Source organism: Alexandromys fortis, unplaced genomic scaffold, assembly GCF_014885135.2.
Source record: "Alexandromys fortis isolate MF-2015 unplaced genomic scaffold, M_Fortis_MF-2015_v1.1 scaffold_14, whole genome shotgun sequence".
Classification (NCBI taxonomy): Eukaryota; Metazoa; Chordata; class Mammalia; order Rodentia; family Cricetidae; genus Alexandromys; species Alexandromys fortis.
Genome location: NW_026067910.1, coordinates 7,637,444 through 7,647,968, shown reverse-complemented (window position 1 = coordinate 7,647,968; position 10,525 = coordinate 7,637,444).

The window sequence follows — 10,525 nt, the reverse complement described above, 5'->3', positions numbered from 1 at the left end:
TGGGCTCAGTTTCCAACACCCACATGGGTGGCTCACAACTGCCTATTACTCAAGCTCCATGAGATCTGATGGCCTCATCTGGTCTAGGAAGGCACTTTTATCTACATGGTGCACATACTTACCTACACTGAGGTAGGTACAGAACATGGTAAAATAAATTTAAATAAATACATAAATTTATGACATTCTTTACAAATGCAGTGTTTCTTACTTTATTCAAGACTTAGTGGAGTTAGGGGTGGAATTCAAGAACTGAACTCTGATTTTTTTTTTTTTAACAGAAAAACATTGGTAGTTTTGAAATGACTGGCTATTCCCCTAATTCACCATTGAAGAAAGTCAACACCATCTGTCCCCTTGTTTTAAGCTGTGTCTCCTGGTAAGTCACCAAGCTAGTCAACACTTGGCACAAGCCAGTACCTCGGATATCTTGAGCAGTCAATGGCTGAGGCAGGATGGCTGCGAAGGAAACAGCAAAGGCAATGTGGTAGGAGAGCCAGAGCTAGTGAACCAGAACTGGAGCAGAGTTTTAGGAAATCTAGAGAGTTCCTTTGGGGCCTTTTCTGAGAAACAGAGAAAGTAAATAAGGAACAAATCCACATAGGAAAGGAAGGCCTGCTTGCAGCTTCCCTGGAAGGCTGCAGTTCAAATCCAGGTTTGCCCTTCTTACGGTTCTTTAATTCTCTGGATCCCATAATGATGTTTTCAAAGTCAGGATTTCTCTATTAGTAACAGCCCTCTGCCTTCCTGAGACACAGTGAGGCTTATTTTTGCTGCGACTTATTTTAGTTTGGAAGCCTGATTCTAAGTAGAGATTATTTTAGGCCCAGGCTTCCTTTCTCGTGCTTCTTGGTGTTTGATTTATGACAATTTTGGTAATCACGGAGGAAAATTAAAAATTACAGTAAATATTGGTGTACTGCCAATCCTAAGAGGCCAGTGTCTTACATTTATAACCAATTCCACTCTTTTTGTTGAAAATCTTACTTTGCTAAGAAGAGAAGGAAAACATTCTGTTTGTCCCCATGCCCTACCCTAAGCCTTGGCTCATGGTGATGTCATTCAGTTTCTTATAGTTATGTCTCCATTTGAAGGGGTAATATCCTTTATTCTTTCATTCTTTCTATTGAAACTTTCTTTATAATATATTCTTATCACCCTTTTCCCCCTCATCCAGTTCCTCCCAGATCCTCCCAACCCACCCAACTCCATGTTTCCTTTCTCTCTCTCTTTAGAAAACAAACAGGCAACACACACACACACACACATCTTTATTTTTCTTTCTTTTTCCCTCTCCTCTCCCTCTCACACACACACGTAAGTCAAAAATCTACAAAAATACCCTTTTGACTTTGTTTTGTGGTCTAATCACTTTGGGGCCTTGGGGGCCCTGGAGTACGGTTAATACGTACCCAGTGAGACTCCATTGGAGATAACTAATATTTTCCTTTGCAAACCAGTGTCAACTGCAGGTGGCTTCTCAGGAGGGGCCAAGTCCACGTCTACTTTCCCATCTCTGCACTGAGACCCCGTCTGGAATGAACTTGCAAGGCCCTATTCATACGGCTACAGTCACTTGCAGTCATATATGAGTCAGTTGTGTTGAGTCTCAAGGGCGCCATTTCCTTGGTGTCTTTCATCACATCTGCCTCTGGCAGTCTTTTGTCCTCTTCCACATGGATCCCTAAGCCCTGAGAAGAGGAATCTGGTGAAAACATCTCATTTAGGACTGGGTGTTCTCTGCACAGTCCAGTTGTGGGTCTCCGGGTGAGTGCCCATCTACTACCACAGGAATTTTATTCTATTTATTTATTTTTTGAAATCTATGTGATGGTTCTTATTTTCCAATCTGTGTCCTACATGCCACGGATATGGGAGAGACATATCCCATCCTGAAGGCTAACGTGATCTGCATACAACATTTAACCATTATTAATGTATTACACCCCTTGCCCATACTCTAAGTGTCTCTGCTCTTCTAAGAGACATGAGAACTGAATCACCAGGATCAGAACCAAAACCCCAACTTTGATTGCTAACTAAATTAAAGTCATTAACTTAGATGGCTTTATGTGGGTACTTATTAACCTAATTTCACAGTAAAGTTAGATTATCTGTAGTCATCTCAAGGACTGTTATGCTATGGCATGAAAGTAGACACTATTACTATCTTAAAGTATAAGATGTTATCATAAGGATAAGGGAAATATCTAAAATGGTATTTTAGGAAACGCAAAACACACAGAAAAAAAATAAGGCAAATTGCTAGATGGCTTTATTCAGGCAAAAATATGCAACTGGCTGAAGTCAGTTCCCAGCTCATGCCCCCTCAGCCTGGGTGTTAAATGAGTTCAGCTAGACATTTTCTCAGCTCCAGGAGTTCCCCTATGCATGCACTGAGGGGTCTCGGGAAGCTAACTTTTCAGGAAGCAAATCTCAACAAGTAAAAGACAGTTATCAATAATTAAAAATCACCTGTGCTTTCTACTGTCTTATTGTGACAGATTAAGAAGTGCCTTACAGTCTCTCACAGCATCCACAGTGACCCCGAGTCTCAGTTGCCATTGTAGTGACTGGAATGTAGACCTACTTTATGCTTCCTAAATTACCTCCCAGACAAACGGCTGCCACTCAACTCCTTACCCCAGAACCTGCTTCAGAGCAGACACAAAGTAAAAGACATTTCATTCTTTAAAAATATTTTTTAAAGATTTATTTCAGTTTTAAATTGCGCGCGTGCGTGCACACACACACACACACACACACGCATGTGCACGTGCAAATGAGTGCGGGTCCCCATAGAGTCCAGAAGAGGGCTAGAAGAGTCCCTGGGGCTGCCATTACAAACAAGTACACGCTGCCTGATGTGGAACGCTGGGAATTGAACTCTAGTTGTCTGTGTCTCTCCAGCCACATTTGGTTTCATTTTAAAACTCTGCTGTGGTGATCGCTAAGATTTGCTTTCGCAGGTGTGTGTTAGTAATGGCTGACCTTCTGTTTCAGTCTTTGCTTTCATTTTTCTATTTGAAAGTGTATCTATTTGTAAAGTGTGAGACATTAAAGAAGAGGACAGGAAGAAGAGGACAGAGGCAAAGGACTGAAAGCTGAGCTCTTTCACACGAGTCAATTGAATAAACTTTTTCTCTGTAGAAGGAAGTCACACTTTTAAAGTGTGAATCAATTCAGTCATGAGGCAGAGGTGAGAAAGAACAGTGTGATCCACCAGAAAGAAAGACCGGAAGGCACCCACGTCATTCTCTGACCCCAATATGCCTTTAGATGCATGTTTTCTAAATTTAGCTGCTTCTTTATTGCTTCCATGGCCCCCCAATATTGCAACTCTTTCTTAACCCATTTCTCATTCTTCAGGGTGACGCATTAAGTCTTCAAGTGAGAGAAGAGATGGTGCTTCAAGCAGGACTCTGCAAAGTGCAGTGTTTCCTCCCAGCATCCTGAAATTGGATGGACTGTCTAGAGATCAGCTCTATCTGCCAGTGGCAGAGTCAGAACCATATCTGAGTGGAATGTTCAGGCGAAAGGGGATACTGGTGTTGGGAAGTGCAGAAAAACAGGTACCCAAGCGTCTAGGACAGAAGCCATCACTTCCATGCGGGGCCGCTGTCTGGAGATGGAAAACAGCACTAACGATGAGTTGAACATTATTGTCTTTCTTCTGTTTCTACTGCTTCTCTTGCCTCAGCTTCCAAACTGTGCAGAATAGTATGTCACACTCCAGATATGAGTAACTTAAAGACCCCCCTCCTGGAGGGGCAGGGAAGAAGGCAAGGGTCACAGGACAGAAAGAATAAGCAAGCTGAGCCAGGAGGTGGTGCTGCACACCTTTATTTATTTTCTTAAATTGTTTTTATTGAGCTATGAATTTTTCTCTGCTCCCCTCCCTTTCTCCCTCTCCCCATGCTCCCAATTTACTCAGGAGATCTTGTCTTTTTCTACTTCCCATGTAGATTATATCCTTGTATGTTTCTCTTAGGGTTCCCTTTGTTGTCTAGGTTCTCTGGGATTATGAATTGTTTGCTGGTTTTTCTTTGCTTTATGTTGAAAAGCCACTTATGAGTGAGCACATATGATAATTGTCTTCCTGGGTCTGGGTTACCTCACTCAATATGATGTTTTCTAGACCCATCCATTTGCCTGAAAATTTCAAGATGTCATTACTTTTTCCCACTGGGTAGTACTCCATTGTGTAAATGTACCACATTTTCTTTATCCATTCTTCGATCCTGGGCTCAGGAGCAAGGGTGTGGCCAACTAATCTGAAGGAAAACAAAAGAAAACAAGAACACTGACTGCTGTGTCACCAACTCCTGCTGTCGGGATCTTTCCCAAGCTCAGCACTTGCTTTGTAGGATGATTGCTTCTTCTTTCATTCATTGTTTTTGGAAGAGACAAAGATTATTCTGGTAAGAGTGCACTGACCTAATTTACGTGTTGGCAAAGAGATCAGCATGTTTGATCAAGGCAGTGGTTCTCAACCTGCAGGTCAGAACTCCTTTGGAAACCCTTCTATCTCCAAAAATATTCACATTATGTTGCAAAAGGAGAGGCAGGAATAGTTCCCGCCAGGATTCTAGCTCCCCGGCTAGTTTACACTCAAAATAATTACACAGAAACTGTATTCATTTAAACACTGCCTGGCCCATTAGTTCTAGCCTCTTATTGGCTAACTCTCGCATCTTGCCTAACTCATATCTAATAATCTGTATGCCACCACGAGGTCATGGCTTACAGGCATGTGTCTAGCCAGCGTCCATCTCGGGAAGGGGAATCGTGGTGTCTGCCTCATTGCCTTCTTCCCAGCATCCTGTTCGGTCTACTCCACATATCTAAATTCTTCCCTATCAAAAAGTCAAGGCAGTTTCTTTATTAACCAATGAAAGTAACACATAGACAGATGACCCTCCTACATCACACATTATGACTCATAACAGTAGCAAAATTACAGATATGAGGTAGCATGGTGGGACATGAAGGCATGCAGGCAGACATGGTGCTGGAAAAAGAGCTAAGAGTTAATACACCTTGATCCTCAGGCAACAGGAAGTGAGCTGAGTGTTTCATTGAGAGAAGCTTGAGCAAAGGATACCTGAAAGTCCACTCCCACAGTGCCACCCTTCCTCCAATAAGACCACATCTACTTCATCTAAGCCACATCTCCTAATAATGCCACTCCCTATGAACGTATGGGGGCCAATTCAAACCATCACAGTACTGAATTTAGTCGATTTATTAGAGCAATGTGATAAAGATTACAATGCCTAGCATAATGAGTCATGTGGAAGAAGAAGAATATATGCATATCTTAATATCTCACACTCGTGCCCACTGGAGAGCATTCATGAGCGAGGAGGCTGGTAGGTGGTACCCTGTCTGGTTCAGTGTTAGCTAGTCACTGTTCTAGACACTAGTGTACTAGATCCATAAACATAATGGCCCCTTTGACAGGCAGGGAGGATCTGTACAACCCCAGTAGTTTTGATTCCTCTCACCAAGCTGACGTAGCTACTACTTCTACAGAAGTCCTTTTGTGCCAGCAGCAAACCCAATAACTAGCATTTGATAGAGTCCTAACTCTAAAAGACACAGCGAGGCACTTAGTGATAAATTGTTTCCATCAGATCTCTCTCACACACACCCTCCTGGGAATGAAGGGATGAGTCATCCTTACTAGAAGTGCTTTTGATTTTGAGTATGTGTTTGGCTGACTTGTCCGTGAATGTCACCTTTAGGACTATTATTTCATCACTCACAGAATGCTTTGTTTACAGACACTGCATCCTAGAATGTATGACTTTAGATAAAGGACCCATAGTAAAGGAGCGGCAACAAGGCAATGGTAACAACAACATGGAATCCACTGTTTTGATCATATACCTCATTATTCAAAAGTAGTTGTTTTGCTAGAATGCTAGAATGGACTATTAAAGTCCATTCTTGGGGGAAAGGGTCTGTATCGTTGGAACCTATCCTACATGGTGTGACATATGCCTTGAGATAATGGCTAACATATGGTCCAAACACTAGAACCAGGTCTAAAAGCTGAGATGAAGTAGGAATGGCTATTCACATCATCTCACTCATTCCCTTGCAGAATCTGTCCTTTGTTCCCATATACCATTAGGCTCTGATAGATTGATTACAGGCTTTGCCAGTAGTTGGGGGAAGAAGAAGACACTCACTGTTACAAAGGGGCACAGCAAAGATCCCACTGAACTATCTCACTTGGATCATCATTACAAGGGTCTAGCAGACAAGACATTTTATTTTATTTTTTTAAAGATTTTATTTATTACATATACAATACAATGTTCTGCCTCCATGTCAGAAGAGGGCACCATATCTCATTGTAGATGGTTGTGAGCCACCATGTGGTTGCTGGGAATTGAACTCAGGACCTCTGGAAGAACAGTCAGTGTCCTTAACCTCTGAGCCATCTCTCCAGCCCCACAGACAAGACATTTTAATACTGATATGTTAGTTGATCTGATTATCATGAGCACCTAGGATTGTTGCTAAATGATAGAAGCAGAGACAAATATGCCTAGATCTCAAAGGATTCAATGGGGTTCCATTGTCCTTTGTTCATCCACTCCTCAGTTCTTATGAAAGATCTGAATAAAAAAAAAAATCAATAATGACCCCAGCCTGACAAAGGGAAGCTCATCAAGAACTTGGGCTGCTCAAGAAAATTAGGTATGGCAGTTGAATTTACTCATCAAAGGTGAGGAAAATCTAAAATAGATGGTGAACATATGGATTTGATAAATATCATTGGCAAAAGCTTGAGATTCTTGAGTTCCATAAAGAGCACCTGCTTGCTACGTGGACAGTCTTGTCTTGAGTCCTTTCGAGATTTGCAAATGACTATGGCATTAAAATTTTGGAGAGGGGATAGATTTTATACAGGATAAAATTAATCTGAAAAATCCAAGGGATAGATTGGGGGAGATATTATTGGTGTCCTGTACCACTTCTTTTGATTCCATCTGCAAGTGATGGACAATTAATGACTAGCTCTCTCTACCCTTTCACATGCCACAAAATTTCACTTAATTTATGTTGAAGTGCATATTGTAGAGCAGTAGTTCTCAACCTTCCTAATGCTGAGACCCTTCAACAACAAAATTATTTCAATGCTACTTCACAACTATAATTTTATTAGTGTTATGAATTGTTATGTAAATATTTGTGTTTTCTGATGGCCTTAGGTGATCCCTATGAAAGGGTCATTTGACCCACAAAGGAGTCATGACCCACTGCTGCACTAGAGTCAATAAGAGAGTCAATGGATTAATGGAGGCCTTTTGGCAGTGTAAGGGTTTGGAGGCCCAAAAATGTGAGCATTTTAGACCTTGTCTGAAGGTCAGAGAGCTTGAGCTTATTCAAAGTTGTTGACAACTGTGGCAACACACTCTGACCTAAGGTTTGGTTCCTTGGTGTTTTGGACTTTAAGATGGCCCATAAAGATACCACTCCACCCTGACCAAATGTCAGAGAATTCAAGCATACTTCTGCTCCTTTTTTTGAAATAGGAGGTTTGACCTAGGGAGTGGCTGCCTTTAGGATATTTGGTTTAGGGTGGATTCACTGCCTAAACAACAGAATGCTTTTCTCAGGAATTAATGATTGATGTCTCAAAGTATTGAAGCAAATAACTGATCTGCTTGTTTTTTTTTTTTTTTTGTATATGTTAAAGCAGTCTTTTGCCTTCTCCCCCACTCCTTTGTATTGGGCTATAAAAAGTGTATGGAAAATTAAACATGGGTGAACTCAAAACTCAGAACTCAGTATGCAGGAGACTGAGTGGCCCTCCCGATACTATCCTATGTTTCTTTGATTCTTTCATATCTCTGTTCCTCCTACCTAATCTTTCTAATCTCACACCCCTACCCTGGAATGTGTACAAACCCACTGCAGTGCAGCTATGATCATGGCAGAAGTTACCCCCCAAAAATAGCTCCTGACCTATGGCAGTCCAACATGGCATGGCTTATGACAGAAGGAGAATTCTGAGATGCATTCTTTAGGGTTCTTCTAGGGGAAATCCTAGAACTGAGTTCCAGTGTCCATAGTGTAGCTAACTCAGTGGTGTATTCTTTAGTGGCCTTTTCCTCCTATTCCAGCTTTGTGCTTCCCTAAACCATCCACCAGAGTAAAAGATCTGCTTCAATTCCAACTTTTAGAGCAATCCAAAGTAGAAGAACAAACTAGTTGACTACTGGTTTGTTGCAATACTTCTAGAAAAGACTGGCTTTGTTAATAAAGGGAAAGGTAATAGTGGCAAAGAGTATGAAGTGACTAAAACAAGAAGCATATATTTATTGAATAATTATTATGTATTAAGCATTCAGAAAGTACTAAATACATCCCTATAAATATAATGATATACCTAAGACCTATACCTTTATGTAGGCTTATTGTATGTGCCAAGCTTTGGGTGATTACATTAAAAAGCATAAGTGAAAGTAGGGAAATGATCGATATGTGTTATACCTAAATAAATGTAATAAAATCTGTCCTAAAATGTGAAATAATTAAGTGTGTGGTAACTGAGAAATATAAGAACCCTTTAAAGACCTTTTTATAATTTCCTTGTCTCACTGATAAGAAACATAATCAGTCTCAGAATGTGAAGATTCTGGTAGTCTTTCCATAGTCTTTAGACACTTTTTACCAAGAGAAGAGTTGCCACTAAAAATATTTAGGTGAAAATACTTAGCCAAATGATATGCTTAACGATTCCATTGAAGTTCAATTGCCTGTAGAATCTCTATTGATTTGAGGCCCATGTTACTAAACCTTGTTGTATGGCCTTGGATTAACTCCCATTTGAGTACAGAATTGTCTTAAGAGGCAGGACGCTGATATAAAAGAGAAAATATCTGGGACATCAGCTTGTTGCCCCCACAAAGGGCTATGGTAGATATTCGCTATGGGCTATTTACCATAATCCCAGCCAAGTTCAATATCTGTGACTCTTTTGGCTAAAACAGAAAGGTCCAGGAGAGGAAAGGGGAGAAGAATAGTTTCTCTACCTTCCTTCAAATCTTATGTCCATGTAGCCTCTTTTATTAACCCACGCCTCGGGCAGAAAATGACTGCCTCTTCTGCACTTGAAATACAGCCAATAAATGCTATTTCTAGTCTTTGGAACAGACTTTCCATAAGTAACAACTGATGTACAATTCCCCTCTGTATGCTGTGAATATGTTTTATTAGCATTGGTTAATAAAGACGCTACTTTGGCTTATGGCAGGGCACAGTAGAGCTAGGCAGGAAAACTAGACTGAATGCAGGGAGAAAGAAGGTAAAGTCAGGCAGACGACATGTAGCTGCCAAAGGAGAAAGATGCTGGAACCTTACCAGTAGGCCATAGTCTCGAGGTGATACACAGATTAGTAGAAATGAGTTTATTTAAGATGTAAGAGCTAGCTAGAAATATGTCTAAGCCATTGGCCAAACAGTGTTATAATTAATACAGTTTCTATGTGATTATTTAAGTCTGGGAAGTTGAGAAATGAATGAGCAGTCTCAGTTTACAAACAATAGTATCTTTCATTGAAAAAATAAGATGACCAGTTTTATTCATTGTGATAAAATATATCTAGCATGCAGTTTTAGCCATTTTAAACTTACTCATCATTACCACCTGTCTCCAGAACTTTGCCTCTGTCCCAACTTAAACCACACACATTAAATACCACTCCAGACTCTCCCTCTATCCACCAATCTATTGTCTTTATGAATCTGACCACTCAAGGGACCTCATACTAGTAGAACCAAACTCTATTTGTATCTTTTTGACTAGCTTAATTTCCTTAGCATAAATGTCATCAGTATTCATCCCCAGGGCCCATAACAACCCCTTCAAGACTGGTTAAGATCCCATTGTGCTTACTACATCCTGTTTATCCAAGCATCTGTGTACACAGATATCTTTGAGACTTTGCTTTCTTTTCTTCTAGGTATGCATTAGGAGGGGCCTTGCCATTGTGTAATATTCTATGTTAAGGTGTGTTTTCTTTTTTTGAGGAACTACCACAATTTTTTATGTATTATCATTTTATATTCCAACCAGTAATGCATACACATAATAATTTCTCCATATACTACTTAATACTTTCTATTTTCTTGTTATTTATTTTGGTTTTGATAATAGCCATCCCATTTGAGTTTCAAGAAGCATTTCACTGTGCTTCGATATGAATTTTTCTGATGGTTAGAGATAGTAAGCATCTATCTTTGTGCTTTCTTCCTGGTAAATACGGTTTGGAAAAATGACATTTCAAGCTTTTTGCTAATTTTTTAGATCAGGCTCTTTGTTTCTGAATTTTAGGAATTCTTTACACATTCTTGATATTAATCCATTGTCAATCAAGTATATGACCTGCAAATATTTCCTTACATTGCAAAGATTTCCTCTTCATCTTGAGTGTCCCTTACTCTGTCAACATTTTTAATCTTGATGAAGTCCACTTTGTCTACTTTTTCAACTTGTTGCCTGGAC